Here is a 22,260-nt window from a genome sequence, read left to right as displayed (position 1 = left end):
CACAACGAGTGACTTGTAATGGACACTTTGCCCGCCAACCCTACTCACATTGCAGATGCGGATCAAAGTGTTGCCGCGCCCACAGACAAGAACTGTGGCATGGTCATCCTGACATCGTAGTGCAGGCAAGGCCTCCACCCCTGTGATACAGAGCCAAGCGGCTCGGATAAATCACACACATGCACCACTCAGAGCTGTGCTTTAGCAAATAAAACCTCACTCTCCAGCTGGATACTGTCCACCAAGCCACTAACCTGTTGTCACGCATGGAATGTAGATCTCCAGGTGCCCTACACTTCAGCCTGTGCTCCATGCTGAATGGTGTAACCCTGGTGTGGCAGCTTCACCTGCGACGGGTGGACATTCCGAAGCCCCACCTATTCCACGCCAGGAGGCAACATGTGGCTGAGACCCCAGCCACATGTCACACGGCACTCGTGCTAGGGTGGCTGCCGGAGGCTCACTGACCTTCCCTCCACCCTTCATGGGCAAATCAAGTAAGATGAAATAGCAAACCACAATGGATTATGGCTCTGGCAAGCAGGATGCACTGTTAGTAGCAGTTGAAAAGTTGGGTGAGTCACTACAGCAAGTATGCTCTTCCTCAATGAACAAAATTGTGAACGTGGCAATGGACCTCACACATCTACTTGCAGATCATCACTAAATGGTAGATCACACCATTCCCGCAGAAGCTGACATTGCTCAAATTGCCTTGCATGTTGCAGCTGCAGACCTACATATAGTACACTTACTCAACCATGTAGAGTTGCTGGAAGACAGAGTCGAGGATGCCGAAGGACGGACACACGCAACAACGTACGCATGGTGGGCCTGCCGGAAGGCCAGGAGGCTAAAGATCCGGATGTGTACACTGTGACTTGGGCCTACTCGATACTACCTGAAGGCACTCTCTCATCTTGCATCATGCTTGAACGGGGAAACAGGGTGCCTACAAGAACATTGGCAACAGGTTTGAAGCCACCTACATTCTAGATCCGCATCCCCAACTACAGGGACAGGGATGCCATAATGCTAAAAAATTATTACAAGACATTCAGGTTGTCAATCATACTAAATTTCCACCCAGGACTACATGTCACAGGTCACTAAACACAGATACACATTCATGACAGTCAAGGAACGTCTTAGGCAATACAAGCTTCTGGACCCTATCCTGTTCCCAGCATGTCTACGTGTAGTAGCAAAGGGAAATACTCAATTCTTTCTAAATCAAGAACAGGCTGGACAATGGATGGACTCTTACGCCTCTGCAAACACTGAGACTGTGCCCACTTATCCACAACAGCAGTCGCACAATGCATCCTCCCACCGCACCAATGCAGGTAAAAGGTGGAGGCAATCTCACCCCTCACAATCAGCAGGAGCGGCATTGAGCCAAGCGCAGATTGAATGTTGCAAGGTACTCAAGGCCACAGTGGACATCACAGGATTTCAACTGGACCACATGGCTCTACCATGAGCCAACAAGACCAGATCAGCCACAATCACTCCTCCAAAGAGCCACAGGCGCATCTCAAAACTCTCACGAACTGCCCAATGTCACTTCACAAATGTCCAGCTACATCGCCTAACAAGCTGCACTTGTGCGCCACTTGGGTGACACACCCTTGGTAACTACAGGGACCAGCAGTCATGGCATGCCTATCCTGAACTGTCTTGTGTCACAATCCCTGTGAACTCCCACATACTTGCATTTTGGATGTGTCACGATCACTGACTCCCTGACGCCCCAGAGGGCCCTCTCATTCCCAAGCTGTGCTCCCACATGTTTCACCTATATCGGTATGTATCTTTGGGTTGGGATGTTGCACCGTGTGCCTCATGCCCACTTGCAACTGTCTGGCAGCTGGGAACCTCACAAGAACCAATCAAGACACTTGCATATTCTTGGTCCATCATGCGGTACGTAGCACACACACCTCTGTCATTGTGTGAATGTTGCCTTGGTACAAGGTTTTGATGATTGAAGTTAGCTAATTCTCCCTATTGTAATAACTTATGCTTTTGGAACTGTTTGCATTGCCATCTAACATCTGTAGAAGGTCAACTTTCAAACATTCAGTGCCAGGGTAGCGAACACTGCGACCACATTACATTGTTGCAACTTCTACATGCACATGTGCTCTCTAATTGATTACACTCTACACCTACTGTGACCTCCCTCAAAATGGGCACTAGGAATGGGCGGGGCATACACACTCCGTCATGTGGTTTGTAATTTTACTCCTATCTCAAACAACACCATATACAGCCAGCGCAGCTACAGGAAATTCATTTATCTAAAACCTCAAATGCCACCTCTACATCAACGTTGGCTGTGACAGTTGGAATGCCACGGGATACTCATTGAATGCAGGAGTGGAACAAATATAGGTCAGACTGGGGGTCACCTTTCTATCCATGAACGTCAAAATAGAGATCAAAGACAGCTATGTAGCAGTGCATGGCATTATAGACATCAGGCCAGTAGTACTTGCCTCGCTGTATGCAAACATGGAACAGGGGGCGTTCTATCACATTTTGCTAATACTAGCTCAATGGCATGCACGGATACATTACCTTGCCTGATGGGCTATTGAGGTTGTGACATTGGCATACCATTCAATTGGTGAAATGGTGGCACCACCTGTTTACACATATCAACCAATTTAGCAAAATCGCCGGATCTATTTAGATATGTACACTGCTAGTCTTTACATTGGTGTACCTTCTGGATGGGTCTCCAGACACTATTTGCCTAATTTGTCCCTTGACATCATTTGACAAAAGCACATATGTGTGAATTAATTATCCAATAAAGAAAATTGGTCTTCTATTAAGGACATGGCCGTATTAGAAAGAGTGGAAAGCGACCATGATCCGCTAGTACTATCGTTTCAGTTGGCCGCATGCAATCCCCGTGAAGCTTGTTTAGAAGGGACCAACACCTTCCTCTCCAATGACACAAGGAGAGTAAAATGGTCAAACTGTCTCCTGAAAGAGGACCACTTAGTAGCAATGAGGGAGTTGGCGGTAGAGTCGACAGTAGATCACCGGAAATGCACCTCATAGGAGGATATGGTGGTTAAAGTTATTCCTATCCATACAAATCTTTTTAATAAACTCAGGGCTTTTTTTACTATAAAGCTATCAAACCTGCAGAAGAGGCCTAAAAATAGGGAGGAAACTTGGTATGGCAAATCGTGTAGGGATGCGTACCAAGCCCTGGCAAAGGCTATAAGATTGGAAAATAGGGACGGTATTAAAAATGCACGGATGGTGTACAAGAAAGCGCAACAGGACGCTAAACGGGCCTGGGATGAAGAGCATTGGAGGGAGCTGTATCGGGCTAGCGGAGAAAGGAACATGGGTACATTCTGGGCTCTGGTCAAATGGGGTAAGGGGCTTCCTAGGGGACAGCCCATTAACCATGTTTCACCTGATCTCTGGGTTTTACACTTCACGACCCAGTTCGCCCTTCCGGCTCCCGATATTGAGTCGGACCCAGCCCATTTGATTATTCCTAAAGATATTATACCGCTACACTTCAGTAAACACGAGGTTGAAGGATCATTGAACACTATCCCAAAGGGTAGAGCGCCCGAGTTGGATCAAGTACCAGCCGATTTGTTTTTACATGAGAAGGGAGTGTATGTGCCATATATTCAGTCCCTTCCCAATGCCATTGCCAAAGGCTCTCCCATACCTGACACCTGGAAGGGTGCTGAGATCTTTCCACCCTCCCGGCTCCTTCTTATGTCGTTCCCACGAACGCGCAGCGTTGACGCGCAGCGGGCGCGCCGAAGGCGCGCCAAAGGCAATCCCGTTCGTGCCTGGCCCGCGCCCAGCGCCAGGACCCCTGGCCCCCGCAGATGCAAGACGACCCGAAGGACCTACTATGCCGCCAGCCTCAACGCACTCAACGCCGGACGGAACCCCGCCTGCTAACGAGCCACCCCGAAACGCACCCACGGACCCTTCACCTGCAAAAGCTTCAAGTTCACCTGCCTCCGAACCTGCACTCCACCCGCCAAGCCAAACACCAGCAGCAACCACCTGAAGTGCATCCTGCTCAACACCCGCTCCGTCCACAGACACACCGTGGAACTCTGGGACCTCCTCGGCGCAACATCACCCGACATCGCCTTCCTCACGGAAACCTGGATGAACGTCTCCTCAGCCCCCGACATCGCCATCGCCATCCCAGACGGGTACAAGATCATCAGGAGGGACCGCGTCAACCAGACCGAAGGAAGAACACCATCCGCATCACGACCGACTCCGACGACACCTTTGCCACCGCGGAACACCTCCACTTCCAGATACACACCGACCCCAAGACCACCCTCAGAGGCAACCTCATCTACAGACCCCCGGGACCACGCACACAATTCAGCGAAGACATCGCCGACTTCATCAGCCTGCACGCCCTCCCCTCCGCCGACTACATCCTCCTAGGAGACCTCAACTTCCACCTGGAGAACAACAAGGACTGCAACACCACCGCCCTGCTGGAAAACCTCGCCAACCTCGGACTCAAGCAACTGGTGAACACCCCCACCCACTACGCCGGCCACACGCTTGATCCCGTCTTCTCTTCCAGCAAGCACATCACCTTCAGCCATGCCACAGGACTCCACTGGACCGACCACAGCTGCGTCCACTTCAGCTTCAAAAGAACCACGACCCACCACCACCCGCAACAGGTACCTCACAGGAGCTGGAGCAAGATCACCGCCGACCAGCTCACCACCTCCCTCAGCCAGAGCCCACCCGCCAGCACAACGGACCCCAATGAAGCAGCCCGCAACTTCACACAGTGGCTGACCGCCTGCGCCGACGACCTCGCACCACTGAAGAACCCTCCCAGCAGACCGAGAAGCAAGAAGGCCTCCTGGTTCACCGACGAACTCAAGGACTCCAAGAAGAACTTCCGCACCCTCGAGAAAGCCTGGCTCCTCGACCAGACCACAGACAACATGACCGCCCTCAAACAAGCCACCCGCAAACACCATCAGCTCATCCGCACCACCAAGAAGAAATCACTAAAGGATCGACTGGACAACAACGCCCACAACAGCAAGGAACTCTTCAGCATCGTCAAGGAGTTCTCCAACCCCAGCACCGGCAACAACGACATCACTCCCTCACAAGATCTCTGCGACTCTCTCGCCTCGTTCTTCCACCGCAAGATCGCCGACATCCACAACAGTTTCGGCGCACCACCCATGCACCCAACCGTCAAACCAACGCCCCCCACCACTACCCTCCGCACCTGGACCACAGTGACCACCGAAGACACAGCCCGCACGATGAACACCATCCACTCCGGATCACCCACCGACCCGTGCCCCCACCACATCTTCAACAAGGCCGACTCCACCATCGCACCCTAACTCCGGAACATCATCAACTCCTCCTTCAACACCGCCACCTTCCCGGAGTGCTGGAAGCATGCCGAGCTCACCGCCCTACTGAAGAAACCAACAGTGGACCCCACCGACCTCAAGAACTTCCGCCCCATCTCGCTCCTCCCTTTTCCTGCTAAAGTCATCGAGAAGATCGTCAACAGACAGCTGGCCTCCTTCCTCGAGACGAACGGATCCCTCGACCCCTCGCAGTCCGGTTTCAGAGCCAACCACGGCACCGAAACCGCCCTCATCGCAGCCACTGACGACATCCGAGCCCTGCTCGACAACGGGGAAACAGCGGCACTCATCCTCCTGGACCTCTCTGCAGCGTTCGACACTGTCTGTCACCGCACCCTAGTTCAACGCCTCAGCAACATTGGCATCCAGGAGAAGGCACTGGAGTGGATCGTCTCGTTCCTCGCCGGAAGAACACAGAGAGTTCGCCTCCCCCCGTTTCGATCCGAGGCCACTGAAGTCATCTGCGGCGTACCACAAGGATCATCACTCAGCCCCACCCTCTTCAACGTCTACATGAGACCTCTTGCAGCCATCGCACGCCAACACAATCTCAACATCATCTCCTACGCCGACGACACCCAGCTGATCCTCTCCCTCACCAGGGACCCGACACCGCCAGAACCAGCCTACACAAAGGGATGAAAGACGTCACCGAATGGATGAAGACCAGCCGCCTGAAACTGAACTCAGACAAGACGGAAGTCCTCATCCTGGGACCATCACCCTCCGCCTGGGACGACTCCTGGTGGCCCCCCGCCCTGGGCACCGCTCCCAAACCAACAGACCACGCACGCAACCTGGGCTTCATCCTGGACTCCTCCCTCTCGATGACCAGACAAGTCAACGCCGTCTCATCATCTTGCTTCCACACCCTACGCATGCTCCGCAAGATCTTCCGATGGATCCCGACCGAAACCAGGAAGACGGTCACCCAGGCACTCGTCACCAGCCGACTGGACTACGGAAACACCCTCTACGCCGGAACCACAGCCAAGCTACAGACAAGACTCCAACGCATCCAGAACGCATCCGCCCAACTCATCCTGGACATCCCCCGATGCTGCCACATCTCCAGCCACCTGAGGGACCTGCACTGGCTCCCCGTCAACAAGAGGATCACGTTCAGGCTCCTCACCCACGCACACAAGTCTCTCCACGACCTGGGCCCCAAGTACCTCAATGACCGCCTGACCTTCTACACACCCACCCGCCAGCTACGATCGACCAGCCACGCCCTCGCCACCGTTCCACGCATTCGAAGAGCCACCGCCGGAGGAAGATCCTTTTCCTACCTGGCGGCCAAAACATGGAACTCCCTCCCCATCCACCTTCGACTGACCCAGGACCATCTCGCCTTCAGAAGACAACTCAAGACCTGGCTGTTCGAACAGTAGCAGACCCCTTCCCCCAAGCGCCTTGAGACCCTCCCGGGTGAGTAGCGCGCTATACAAGTGTTATGATTGATTGATTGATTGATCATTCCGATTTTCAAGACGGGGGTTCGCTCCGACCCAGGAAATTATAGGCTGATAAGTTTAATAGATTGCATCCAGAAGGTGATAGCTAGGCTCGTTTTGACTAGAATCCAAGGCTGGATTGAGGAGGAAGGTATTTTGTCACCTCTCCAGGCAGGGTTCCGCTCTCATACGAGCACTATAGATCAAGTTTTTAGATTTGTTTTAATTTACTGGCGGGTGGTAATACTCAGTGGAGGCACGCTTTTTGCGGCATTTGTCGACCTCAAGTCAGCGTTTGATTTAGTGCCGCGCGCCAAAATGTGGAGTGTCTTTGCAGGTCAGGGTATGCCACTTGATGCACTGGCTTTTTTAATCAAACTTCACAACGCTAATTTTGCCCAAGGTTCGTTGGGGTCAGCAAGGAAAAGTAACAGACAGGTTTCCCATTTCCAGGGGGGTACGCCAATGGTGTGTACTAACACCAATACTCTTCTCGCTGTACATTAACAGGGTGATCCAGTATTTTGAGAATCATCCTACTGATGCCCCCAAGTTGGATGGCAAACTGATCCCTCTGCTAATGTTTGCAGATGACACCTTGTTAATTTCTAAAACCCAGCAAGGCCTTCAGAAGGCCATAGTGCGTTTCGAGGTATTCTGCAAGGATTATGGTCTTACCAATAATGTGAGTAAGACTAGGTTTATGGTGCTTCACAAGCACAAGCTTGTAAGAGGGAGGGTGGGCAGGAATGGTGCTTTGTTAGAGCAGACCCAAGTCTTTTCTTAACTTGGTATAACCCAGGGCTCAAAACTTGATTGGAAATCCCACACTAACCAGCTGGTTACCAAACACGCACAACTAGCAGGTGCCCTAATTAAGGAGCTTCACCTCTCATCCACACAACCTATTGCCCCAGCACTGAAAGTCTATGGCACCAAAATCAGTGCGTCAGTTCTATATGGGGCAAAGCTGTGGGGGTTTAGCAATTTAGCATCACTAACGAGCGCCCAAAATAGGTTTTTGAGGGGTATAACTGGCCTTCCATCATCGACTCCATTATTTCCCCTCCTTTATGATCTGGGTTGCCAACGATTAGAGGATATAGCTCGCTATAGACCAGTGGCATACTGGAGGAGACTGTGGTAACTCCAGAGCTCTCCGAGTATGCTCGGGCTTTCTTCGAAGTTAGAGATGCTGACAGCGCCCGCAGAATTCCGTGGATGAGTGAGGCAAGGGCGGTGTACACTGCCATGGGCTTGAGTTCTTTGTGGGAGAATCCTACTGCTAAATATTTTCCACCTAGAAAGGTTTATAGAGAGTCATATTGGACAATGGTCTCTTTGAGAAGGTTTAGGAACTGTACCAGCTCTTAGCTCTCAAGAGACTTCTTGGAGCTTAAACACGAAGCTCCCTACGAGGGATACTGGGATTTTATCACGTTTCCCGGAGACAGGAAATGGTCTCACCAATTTAGGGTAGGAACGCTCCCTGTAAATTCCTTTATTGCTAAATGGCATGCTAATAGTAATCCAAGTTGTCCATTCTGTCCATCTCAGCCGGAAAGTATAGCACATATTTTGTTTATTTGCCCAGAGTACAAGTACCCCAGGCACACGTGGCTGAAACCTATTTGTTTGCAGATGGGCATTACCACAGGTTCTGAGGCACTAAGGATGGGCCACAAACGGAATGGATGCCTGATGCATATCTGCTGTAAATGCATTGCATTGCTGGAGTGGGTGTGCAAGTGCAACGCAGCCCCTGACATGATTTTGGGGGCCCACATTTTTACAATGCTGCGTCAATCATTACACCTGCTACAAGCAAGCGCAGGGATCTGAAGATGCATGGCCCAAAAAGTGAGTGAGTGAAATCTTGTAGATTTCACTCAAGCACTTGTATGAGGCGTTCCAGCACCGGAACGCCACCCCCTGCCCATGCATGCCTCCTTCTGGCACCGGTCTTTGGAACTTCACATATCTCACAGATGTGGATCGTTGTGGATACCCCGCTGCATGGCACATCTTTTGCGCCGCCGCTGCATCACAAGAAGGGACGCAATGGCGGCATAAAAGAGGCACAGGGGCGTGTAATTCAGCACCATGAAGTATGGTCGTTGGAGTTTAAATCTTCCCTAATGGGTGTTGCCTTGCAACAACTGCATGCTGCTGTACCACGTAATACGCAATGTATGAGATGTAAATGAAAAATGAAACATATAAACATTAATGAAAAATAAAATGGTTTTATTGAAGTGATTTATTACTGCTTCCTGTCACAGGGGTGTGGTATTGACTTTCACTTTCACTTTCATTTTTCAGCACATTGCTTGTGAATGTGCTGAGAGGAGGAGGTGTATGTTGTATTGTGCTGTTGCTGTGGGATTTTGAGAGTGGTGCTGTATGCTGTGTCCTGTCAAAAGTGTCTCTTTGGTCTGTTTTAATTGTGTTACATTGTTTGTGTGTCGACTGTCCTCTGCCTTGTTGTATTTGTGTAACAGGGTGCGGCTGTGGGGAGGTCGGGGAGGATGAGTGAGGGGGCATTGGGGGGCTTCCTGTGGTTGGTTAAGTATTACCTACCTTTGATGTTAGGGGCTGAGGGACGTATCCTTCAGGCGTACAGGGTGTCGGTGAGGAAGGTGCGCTGGGAGCGTGTGAGGGTGCAGATGGAGCGCTACTTTGGAGTCAGCCGGAACGTGCGCCATTGGAAGCTCCGCTGGCAAGACATGTTGGCACGTGAGGCGGACCTGCTTGACTACACAAGAGTGATGCCTGGCCAACAGGGTGGTAAGTACTAAGCCATTTTTTAAAATCACAAAACTTAAGTATGAAAGTGAGTGACGTGTGTGACAAGTGTGTATGACATGTACATGCTGTCTCATAACTGCTATACTGTGACAATGTGGTCAGACAATGTTATTGCCAGAAAAGACCTACGCATGATTCACGTAACAGGATTGGAAGGACTACCTCTTCCAAACACAGTGTGTGCAACAGTAGAGTAGGTGTGTGAGTAGTCAATCCAAATATCCCTTATTGTATAGCAACATCAAGTGCCAGTTGTGGTGAGCATTCACGTTGTAATTGACGTGTGAAAAAATATTTGCGCTGTGAAGACCACATATGGTACAGAGATCTCCCGTGTGACACTTGCCAAAAACTAACAATGTCATAGTGAGTGGCCACTCAGCAGTAAGGGTGGCAAGGTGCGGGGGTATTTGCATGTATAAGTCCATCAAGGGTGGAGTCAGTCGAAGAGATGTTTCCAGCTTTTATCATCCTTGATGGTGAGCACTTTTGTCTGTCGGAGGTGGGGACGAATGTCATTGCGGGCCATGTCTGCAAGGTGGGAAAAGGAACAGACTCACAATCTCGTCTCTCTTGTGCCAATAGACACATTGTAGGACAGATGGATGATCATAGGGTCTTTTCATGTGTGTAAAGTAAGTTGTACGGTGAGGTAAGCTGGCCCAGTGTTGAAGAGGGCTGTGTGAGCGTTGATGAACATAATGGAGGAGGACTCGGGCTCCAATGTTGAGACAGTGGATCGTGCGCTGATGATGGGCGATGTACCAGTGTCCTGGCAGTGTGAGGATCAGTACTGCGGTGGCATGTGGGATGCCCTGTAATTTTCAGATGTGCTTTGTCTTCATTCCAGCTGTGAGATTGGGGCTGTATTTGGGTGAGCTGTTGCCACGGGCATGAGTGACTGTCCATATGTGTTTGAGTGGTAATCATGTGAGAGTATAACATAGGGGGCAGAGGGTATGGTAGCAAGAGCAGGAGATGGGGTAGATTTTGGGGTACATATATATATGTTACAGTCCCTCTATATTCACAGGTTGGTTGCTTTGTCCCGGGGGGTGTTTCCAAGTGCATGGGATCACCATGTGTACACCCATGCATATCTGCCTTTGAGCATGACGGGAAATTATGTTTTGTTGTTCTTCAGTTTTAGGCTGCTGTCTGTCATCCATATGACAAGGCCTTACATACCCTAGCAAAAGTTGGGTATGGCAGACATGTGTCATTTGGATGTGAAGAGGCTGATTTTTTCTTGCTGTTGTATGGTACAATGGAGATTCCATAGCTTTGGAAGATACTTGCAGGTGGAGCCATGTAGATGTTGCCACACCTCGGGCTGAGGGTGGTCCCCTGGTAGACTCCACAGGTTGCTGTAGTGGAGTCTGAGAGGAAAATGTGGACTCTGTCCCACAGCGTTTGTATGTAGATAAAGGAGCAGATCCAGGTGGGGCCTTCTCTTGGATCCATGCCGCATGGATTTTGCACATTGGTGTGTGTTGAGAGACAGTGCTGAATGCCACAGAGAGGCAAAGTATGATGAGGGCAGCACTGTTACCTTTGTCCTATTCTGTGCAGTTGTCATCCCTTGTGTTGATGATGGGGGTACATAGACTGTGGTATGACTTGATGCAGTATTGGGATGTGTGGATGATGTTGTACTGTCTGATGAAAGTTGCAAGTAGGCTGTCAAAGGATCTCTCAATGAGTTTGGCTGGTATAGCTAGCAGGAAGTTGTCCATGGAGTGTTTGATGTTTGCAGGCTCTGCCTTGTGTCCAATCAGGAGAGACTTGAACTCACCATGTTCCATGTAGTTGGTCAACAATGCATGTGCCTGGGAATGTTTGATGTTGTGGCAGAGTTTGTCTGAAATTAATCTTGCATACAAGTAGAAGATGTTTGTGCGGCAGGATTCCATGCGGCACACGGTGTGGCTTGACTTCATACACTACAGTGTGTCAGCGTTGGTGATGGGTGTCCAGTTGTTGATTGCTGGTTTGTGGTTGGTGGTTGGGTAGCTGTATTTATAGTGTCGAGTAACACCTAGGGATCAACTCTGATATGCGACATCCAATCAGTGTTGAAGCCAAACGTAAATTTTGCTTCAATCCTTCAAGAAACGACACCGCTACGTTTATTTTGACGGCGTTTATTTTCGCTTGACGGCGTTTATTTTCGTATACCAATACGGGCGACAGCACTGGCGGGAACTCCTGGTCAGTTCCCACCAGTGCTGTCGCCCGTATTAGTATACGAGTATACGAGTGCCGCGCACCCTGTGTCAGTGAAAATAAACGCCGTCAAAATAAACATAGCGGTGTCGTTTCTTGAAGAATTGAAGCAAAATTTACGTGTGGCTTCAACACTGATTGTATGTCGCACACCAGAGTTGATCACAGCGGACGTCATTGGGTAGTGTTACAATCATTAAAAAATAGCAAAGTGATGTGTGAGGTGCAATGTGTCTAGGCATGATGTGGTTACATCAGACACACAATGCTGCATCATTTTTGCAAGTATTTGGGGCTCTTATGTGTGACCCGCTGTGCAGGATCCAGACTTGGCACTGTTGTGCCAAAGGTTGTACAGTTGGGCAAAGACTGTGTGTAGGATGCCGTGTATGTGTCCAGTAAGGGTAACTGTACATATAGAAGCAGAGCCATTGTGTGTGTGACCTATGTGCAGGACAGAACACAGTGTGACAAACGCTGAGCTCCATGAGAAGCAGAACAGTACCTACTGTGCCCCTGTACATGGTTCATGTGCAGTAATGTCCTTGTTAGTTAAAAGACACTACGGTAGTTTGACAGCTCCAGAGTGTCACACATCCCAAAGCACTGCGTAACTGCCTCTTACAAACTGCAGAGATGACATCATACGCAGTACAATTTAGACATAATGCCTGTGTAGAAATGGTGCCTTGAAATTGCGTGATACAACTCTTATGTGCATGTCTCACCGCACTGATGTTTTGTGTGGCCCACAATGCATTCACAGGCCATGTGTGCATGGCAGTCAAAGTGAACAGGTGTTGTTTTTCTTGTGACTGTAATGTTTTTCCTCATGATTATGTCACGTTTCTTGATGCCTGGTAATGACACATATTTACATTTGTTCACTCACAGATGGTCGTCAACCCATCACACGGGGTGACGTAGAACGATTCCGGGACCCACACGCCACTGGTGAGTATTGGCATTTAAAAATTGCCATGTTGTGGTGTCATGAATGTCAGTACCGAATGGTACACATAGTTGATTGGCATTATGAGTGTGTACCGCATGTCACTCTGCCACAATGTGCAGATGTATTTTGGGAATCCGATTTGTCTGCGAATTGGTAGTTGGATGTGGGGTAACGCATATCATTCTCAGTTGTGACTTTGCCCATCAAGATGCAGTGATACAGCTTTCAATTCCTGTGCATGAAATATAGCACCGATTCAAGCTAGCTAGTCATTGTTCCTTAAATGATGCAAGCAATACACTCCTTGATTTTAGTACATGGTGAGTAGCAATGAGGCACACTTCCCTGCTGTGTGTATTGTCCAATGTGCGTGCAGTGGCTATTGCGGTCTGCACCAGGATGCAGTGCGGTTAACGCCATGTAAGCCTAGACATGTTGGCACAGTGAAATCATAAGATATGCTTCATTGTAGCTTCACAGTAGTGGCGATGTGTAGCTCATAGTGAAAAGTAGAAACGTAATGTTACCCACACATTAAATGGATGTGTATGTCAATTGCAGTTACATATTTGTGCACTGCAGTGGTGTGCTCAGGCTGTGTCTGTGGTGACATACCATGCTTGTCTCTGGATCATGTGTACAGACTCCTCTGTCACAATGGGTGACATCACACAACAAGCATTTAGTGAGCATGCTTTCACTCTGCATCATCAGATCTCACATTGATTTGGCTATGCGTGGCTCTCAAACACTCTGTGAGTCGGACTTTGGCATTGGCAATACCATAACCTCATGACCCCAGGGGGCCATTGCTATGTGTAATTCATTTTTACTGTTTGCGTTGTGAACGCACGTGTGTTGTCATCTACTAGACAGTGTGATTACTGGTTACATGACACCTATGAGTGGGATGAATGGTTACAAGATATCTGCCCCTCGCAGGGTCAGAAATATAGACATTGTATAGTGATGGTTGAGTGAGGTAATGCAGTTAGTGGTAAAGTCTGCGTTCAAAGCACAACCTTGTTTCATGTGTGATGTGTGATGCAGCCAAAATCTATTTGTTATTAGGGGTGTCCCAGTCTTGTTCCTGTGCATGTAGGCAGAGCTTACAATAGGTTGACATTCACACCTTCACACAGCCACACTAGCACTCATGTAAAAGAGTGCCAGTCTTGGCACTGACTACATGTACTGTACCCAGATGTTGGTAGACACACATGGCTGCTCATGTGCATTGTACAGAAGTAGCAGCATTGTGTCACAGGATCAGATGAGGGTGGTGCTGGCCACGGAGGGGTAATGCCTCCCTACTCAAGTGAATTGTACATGTTGCACACACTCAGGATGCACAATGGTGACATGTTATGACCGTGTCATTAGTATTTTGATTTATCTGTACATGTCCCCTGCCATGCACTGTCATGTCACTATCCATAGCCTGTAGTGACCGAGTCATGCCTTGACATTTATGTGGACAGGTCACTTTGTAACTTTACAGAGTTAGGCTTGTGTGTTGCCTACCATGTTGTATAGGATTTTTGACATTATTTTCATTTTGGACCGTGACATAGTGTGATTGTCTGGAAATTGACATTTACCATATTTTACAGACAACATGACTCCAACACAGGTGCATGCCTTCCAGGTGGAAAAAGAAAGGTGGCACCATGTCCAACGGGTGAAGATGGTGTACCGGGACATGTAAAGGAAGCACCTGTCGGAGAAGAAGGCAGAAAGGTGGTGCTCGATGCCAGAGGTTGTTGGGGTACCTGCAAGGCGCACAACCTCCACCGCTGATGCCAGTGCGGGACAGATCACTTTTGTGCAGGCGCTGGCAACACCCGTCAACATGCCATTCCCCCCCCACCAGCCAGGGGACTGTTCACCCCCCAACAGCCAGGTGCCAGTTCCCCCGCTTCCTGCCAGGAGACAGTTCCCCCCCCCCAAGCAGCCAGGTTCTGGTCCCATCCACAAGCAGCCAGGTGTCAGGGCCAACTATGACCAGCCAGGGGAGAGGTCAACCCCCAAGCAGCAATTGGACACTTCCCCCCACAACAAGCGAGGAGCTTGTCCCCCCATGACTCTGCCTCAGATGACAGAGGCACTCATGTTGATGTGGAAGGAGATGCGGAGGAACAATAAGTTGGTGTGGGAGGTGCGAAACGAGATGCTTTACTTGAACAGGCAGATTCATGAAATCCGCCAGAAGCTCAAACTTCCTTGAACATCCCATGTTATCCCCCACTCCCCTCTTTTCCCTTCCCACAATGTTATTATGTTTTTAGATGTGTAGTTAGTATTGTTTGTATTTAGATAGAGTAGTTTTAGAATATGTATAGTTCATATTTTAGTGTAATATATTTATAGGATAGGTTAAGATAGTGTTGGGGCTAAGTTTCTTTTCTCTTTGGGTGGGGGGTTGATGTCCTTTTTTAATATGTGTAGTGTTGAATAGTTAGTGTTACATGTGTAGTTTAGTTTAATATATGTTTAGCTCTTTTAGATATAATGATAGCGGTAGTGAATAGTGTTAGTGTTGGTTGTTTCAAGTTTCATTTTATAGAATAAATACTGTTGATTTATTACTGGTTGCACTGATGTCAGGGAGGATGCAGAGTGTGGAGCTTGCTACATTGTATGCTACTCATGCCATCTGTGGAATAATCCCTGTATGTGTGACTATGGATGAGACCTGTTACTCTGCAGCATGTATTGTGCCCAGTTAACCTTAGCTGTGGGCACAGTTAACTTGCATGGCTGACAGATTATATAGGATTGGGCACGGCCTAGTTTAGTGACATCTAATTAGTGACGCACAACATATGAAGTGTGATGCACAGAGTTGCACAGAACAATGTTACACATTTGAAATTCAACATAGGAACATGGCATTGTGAGTCTGTCAGAGTTGCTACAGTTATCCATCATGGAGTGGTATGTATTCCCCAAATGACACATATGGCTTGGGAGAACTGCACATCTGATGCTAGAGGTTCGGAGTCCATCTCCATTGCACAGGCCTTGGCACACTTGATGCGTGGTGCCAGTGCATCAGCCTCCCATGTTCCTGTGCATGGATGACCAATCTCGTCTACATGCTTGATGTGGGTCAGATGTGTGTTTATTGTTCAAGTCACAGGTCACAACAGTGTTTGTGTATCACATGAGTAATGTGATAGTGACTAATGCTTTTTGAATTGGGGTCATTCACAGATGCCATTTTTGGTTAGCACTGGTAGGTAGACTGACGAAACTTGTACAATCGTCCTTTTGTGACACCCTTAATCAGTCAAGTGATGCCTTAGTCAGTGTTGATGTTTTCTTGCAGGCACACTGTTCTGCATCACCAAGGTGGTGACATGTTGCATTGCTCCCTGTACCAACAGTGCCATTGCCACTCATCCAGGAAATTTTTTTGCCATTTCCTCACAGTCATGACAGACTAGATTTATTGCAACAGATACACACTAGATGATAAATGCAGTACTACAGACATCCATGGTCACATTGGCCAATATGCAGTCATTGTGCACAGCATGCGAGGGCTCTGTATTTTTTCGGCATTGTTTGTGCATAGGTATGGACAGTATGACAGTTAGCAAATGAGCTACAGTCACTATTATGGAGTTAAATGTAGGGCTGCAGACATTCTAGTACAATCTATGTATGTTGCACATGTGACCTAAGCTCGCCTCACCAATGTGAATCTGCTCTGCAACATCTAGTGATGTGATATCCAATGCACAACGTCAGAAATAGCTTTGTCCGCCACGTCCAGCGTAAGGAGATTTGTTAGTCGAATATGGTTTCCAATCCTTCAGTGGGACACTACTTGTGTACTGCGACTGACTTGTACATGCTGTCAAACATGCATTTATGTAACAATGTGCATGAGTCAGACTTGGTACATAGCAAGCTTGTTATATCAGAAAAATGTGGGCACAGCATCTTAGCCCGTGTACTGTTGTTTTCACTCCTGGGCACCTTATCCACTGTCTGCCTTCAGGAGTTATTTTGGATCATTTTTACAGTTGTATATTAATTTTGAGCACTGTGCCCCAGTCACCTTGAAATGGTAGTGTACCTCATGTTCTATATTTGGCCATGTGTTGTTTAAATCTTTCTTCTGCTCATCTCCACCCTCACTTCCCCCTGCACCATCCCCTACGTCCACACCTCCACGCAAGGCAAATTGACCCGCTAGCCCTTCACAGATGGTCCTCCCTCCAACATCCCCTTCCAATGGCAGACACTGTGTATCCACATTGCAGGGACACCAATGGTGCTCATGATGCCGGCCCTTATGTGCCCATCTCCAACGGGACCGCACACAGCGCAAGCACGCCTGCCACACACAGGTTCCACATGAAACAATGCCACTACGATGGCAGCAGCCTCCACACACTCAACATGGGAAATCACACACCTGCTTCCGAGCGTCCCCAGAACACACACAAGGACCCTCCTCACATTTGATCTGCAGCTCATTCAGCTTGCGATCCACTGATCCACCAACCATTATGTGAACTAGGCCTGGGCAAAGCACTACACTACGCTCGTGTAGTTTGCAAAGTTAGCGCAACTTTGCACTACGCGAACAGCACGTAGCACAGTGCGAACATGCGTAGCGTAGCATAACATAGTGCAGTGGTAATTTTTTGCTTGCTCGCGGTCCTCAACGTCAAGTTGGCGACCGCGAGCAAGCAAATTGACATCCTTGCGAGACTTTTTCCGTGTTTGCAATCAGCACCATCAAGTTTCCGATTGGGAGCATGGAAAATAAAACTACCTGCGAGATTCTCAACGTGGGGAGGTCAGGTTTCTCATTGCGAGTGGTCGCACATACTTGCAATTGCTCACGATGAGAGACTACCAGTCTGCATTGAGAAAGCTGCAGCTCGAGTAAAAATGTACTTGAGCGACAGAAAGGTACAGCTCGCACTGTGCAAGATGCCGTTTTCAAAGATTGCACAGTGCCGGATGCTTGTCCGCACTGTGCAGTCATTGAAATGACATCTTGCACAGTGCGGACATGCTACTACGCAGTTGGCGTAGTGCTACACGTAACTCGCGTAGTGCGAAGTGCACTTTGCGTAGCTACGCATAGCGCTACTTCACTAACTACGCCCACCCCTAATGTGAACCCACCTTCCTCAGAGTCATTGTTCTCAAAACACACTTACCCCCACATGCATCATTGTTGCCGTTTGCGATTCCTTAATTGCAAAAATTAAGGAATCGCAAGTAAGGAATCGCAAACGGCAATGCATCAAAAATTCGCGATTTATTTTGCGATTCCTTATTTTTCCTTATTTGCGATTCCCAATTTTGCGAATCGCAAATAAGGAATCCCTTTACATTGATTCCTATGGGCCTAGAGGTCCATAGGAATCAATTGGAAGGCATTCTCTTTTTGCGATTCGCAATTAAGGAATCGCAAAATGAGAATGCATTTTCAAGGGTGCGGGGGGGGTCCAAAAGAACCCCCCTGCACCCCTGAAATTAAACTTTAAGTACATTTTTCACACACACATGCCCAAAGGGCATGTGTGTGTTTAAAATGAAACTTTCAAAAATGCACTTTTGTGCATTTTTGAAAGTTTTCGTAAATTAGCATGAAGTTTAACTTCATGTTAATTTACCACTTCCAAATTGCGATTTTTTTACCTTAAAAAAAATCATGCATTGCATTTAAGAAATCGCAAAATTGCGATTTCTTAAATGCAATCGCAATTTAAGAAATCGCAAATAAATTGCGATTTCTTAAATTGCGAAAAATGCAAAAAAGGTTAATGCATCCCAAATCTATGAATTGCATTCGCAAACTGCCGAATTTTGCGATTTGCACCGTTTGCGAATGCAATTCAGTTTGATGCATGTGGGCATTAGCCCACAAACACACCCTTGTACTCTGGGACCAAATTTTCACTACATCACCAGGCGTTGCCTTCCTGCAGGAGAGCTGCCTGTACCCCTCCACAGCACACATCATCGTCATTGACATCCTGGACAGCCACAAGTGCATCTGCAGGGACCACGACAACGGAGTAGGAGTACAAAATGCCATCATCCACATGAGCAGTCTCAGAGTCTCAAAGATCAGCAACAACCTCATCAGCAAGGAAGTACACCTGTAGTTCATGATCCACACCTATCACAACACACCCCTCAGAGTGACAATCGTGTACAGACCCCCCAACCCCGATTACAGTTCAGCTACTACATTGCCTACTTCATCAGTACCCATGCCCTTGCCTGCACAGACTACATCTCCTCTGGGACCTGGAATTCCACCTCGGTAAGGACACCACCACCATCTCCGCAGCCCAGATTGACAGCCTCACAAAAGTTCGACTCAGGATACTACTCACAACTCCCACACACCCAGTCTGCAAAATGCTTGAGCACATATTATCCGCTTCGCCACACGTCTCCTTCAGACACACCACCCAACTCCACTGGACTGCCCATCTATGCATCCACTTCACCACCCGGCACCCCACCACACACCACCACACACACCAGATCCCCCACCAGTGCTGGGGCACAGTCACCATAGTCCCTCTAACCACCACACTTGCCCGTGGCCCAAACAGCTACCACAAAAAACCACACCCCACCGCACATGACCTCAGACAATGGCTAAATGACTGTGCCAACCAACTGTCCACAAACACATTAGCTTCACACAGACACACCAGCAAGTGAGCCATCATGTTCATTGAGGAACTCCAGGACAAACGTGCCAATTGCCAGATGAGGAATGTCACAGTGTACAGACAATGAACATCTACGCAGCACCCAGAACAACACCGGCAGACACCATCACCTCATTTGATCCTCATGAGGCCCTCATTAGACGAACACTTAGGCAACTACAACGACAAAAGTGCCATCATCGAGAACAACAATGAGATCAGGGTCCTGCAGGTCAACATAGACAATGCATCACTGATCTTCCTGGACCCGTCATCTGGCTTCAACACTGTCTGCCACCAGGCACAATGCACAAGCCTCCACAACGCAAAGTTGCTAAACAGAACTCTGGAGCAGAACACCTCCTTCCACTCTGGCATGACCCAGTGCTTCCGAATCCCCCTTTCAGCTCTGGATCCACCACAATCATGTGTGGAGTACACATGGCTCATCCCTCAGCACAACATAGTTCAACATGTACATGTCACTGCTTGGCCACGTTGCCTGACACCACGTTTACATCGTCTCCTACAATGACAGCCAGCTGATCCTCTCCCTCACCAGAGACCCCCTCACCACCACAGCAAACCTCCATGTAGGAATGGTAAGCGTCACTGAGTGGATGTAGTACTGGAAACTGGAGAGGAACTTTGACAAGACGTGAGTCATCTTCCTGCGCTCCATATACTCAGCTAGTGACAAACTCCTGGTGAACCACTGCACTGGTAACAGCTCCAACAACACCCATCCACACACATTACCTGTGCTTCTTAATCTAATCTACTGTCTCCGTGACAATGCATGTTAAAGGCCATCTGCTCCTCCAGCTTCAACAACCTCCACATGCTCCACAGGATGTACAGGGGGATCCCCACCGTAACAAGGATTAAGGTCTCCCAGGTCCCGCAGCAGCAGCAGGTTGGCAATAGATAAGGCCCTCTCTGCAGTCCCCTCAACCAAACTCCTGAACCAACTCCTATACATTCGAAAGGCATCTGCATGCAAGAACAACAACATTCTGCACAGCAGCCACATCACACCCCACCTGTGAGGTCAGCACTGGCTCAATTTTCAACAAGAGGGTCACAATCAAGCTCCTAACACACGCACACAAGGCACTCCACGACACAGGCCCAGCATAGCTCTAACAACTAGTCAGCTTCTACCTCACATACATGCCATCTCTGCTACGCCAAGCTCACCCTTGTAACAGTTCCCCGCATCCAGTGAGCGACCTCCAGGGCTGAAAATTCTCACTCCTCACCACCCAGACCTGGGGCACTCTCCCTATCCTCCTGCAGCACACACAGGAAATGCAGACCTTCAGGTGACTCTGCAAGACATGGCATCCCCACCCCCCCAGCGCATTGAGACACTCACAGCTGGGTGGTGTGCATTATGGATGTGCAGCTTGATTGCTTGAGATATATAATTGGCTCCTACGCGGTCATCTCACTGCCTATCCGTGTCAGATGCCACATGTATATTGGTTCTATTTCACTTGGTGGACCTTCTTGTGGATTCACATTCCCTTACGTATTGCCTCAGTTGAATACTTTCTTGGTCAGGTAAACACCCATCTGTGTGTGTTACGTGAACACATTTACAATACAAGGTTGAGACTGCACCAGTGCTGGCCCATATAACACATGATTTGATGGATGTTGGAGTGGCAGACATAGTCCATTGTGAGTGTCAGAGCCAAGGGAAGTGGCGGCATTTGCTGTGCCATTGTCAATGAAAAGTAGATTTTCTGCAAGTCCATGCATGTGTCCCAGGTGAGTGTTTGTGGACGTTGCGAGACAGTGGAATAAGGAGGTCAGTGGAATGACGTTAAACAAAATACTAAGGTAAGACAGGCCTTCGTACGTCACTGTCTGCAATTTGTTGTTGATAGGCCCCCAAATGACCCCAGGGTCACACCAGACACTGGAGTTTGGATGCAATTCTATAGGGGATTGCATTTTCTACTGCAAGGCAGTGATGATTGTGTCACCTATCTGGGTAATGTGGCCCCACATCTTATGGATCGGCCAGGAGGCACATTACATGAGATTGCAGGTGTTGTCTTAATTTTTGATTTTGATAATCACCACACACATTTGATTTGTCTGCACACAGACACATGCAACTCTGATGGCACATTGTGGATGCACTGTGTATGTTGATGTTCATGTGCACAATTAGGCATGCCACCTCGGACATTGGCACACAGGTGACATTGGGCACATGTGCTTGAGTAGTCTGCAGGCAAGTGTGTATGTGTCAGGCTGGCAATGCTTGCACGCGTTTGGACACTACTCAGACACATGTGGGCAATGCTGCAGGTGTGAAGACGTTGGGGGAGGCATGCCTGATTGTGCGCAGGGGCATAGACATTTCCTGCACATCCACAGTGTGGGATCTGAGTGACATGTGTCAATTTGTATGTGCATGCTGATGTGGCAAGGGAGCCATTTGGTTACTTTTCCACATGTCACGTTGTTGTGCCACTGTGTGTTTTGCAGATGCACATGTGGGGTGCTCTGGCATTGTGATTGGACTATGTTTGCCTAGCTTTTCGGTGCACATTTAATGTTCAGTCTGCCCGCCACAATGGGCCATGATATGAAATGTGTCACCTACATTGTAGTACATTTTTAAGGAGGGTGATGCTGCTTCAGCGACACAACGGTGCATGCTG

Source organism: Lissotriton helveticus, chromosome 6 (genome assembly GCF_964261635.1).
Source record: "Lissotriton helveticus chromosome 6, aLisHel1.1, whole genome shotgun sequence".
NCBI lineage: Eukaryota > Metazoa > Chordata > Amphibia > Caudata > Salamandridae > Lissotriton > Lissotriton helveticus.
The sequence above is the reverse complement of the archived record's forward strand: the minus strand, read 5'-3'. Positions refer to the sequence as shown.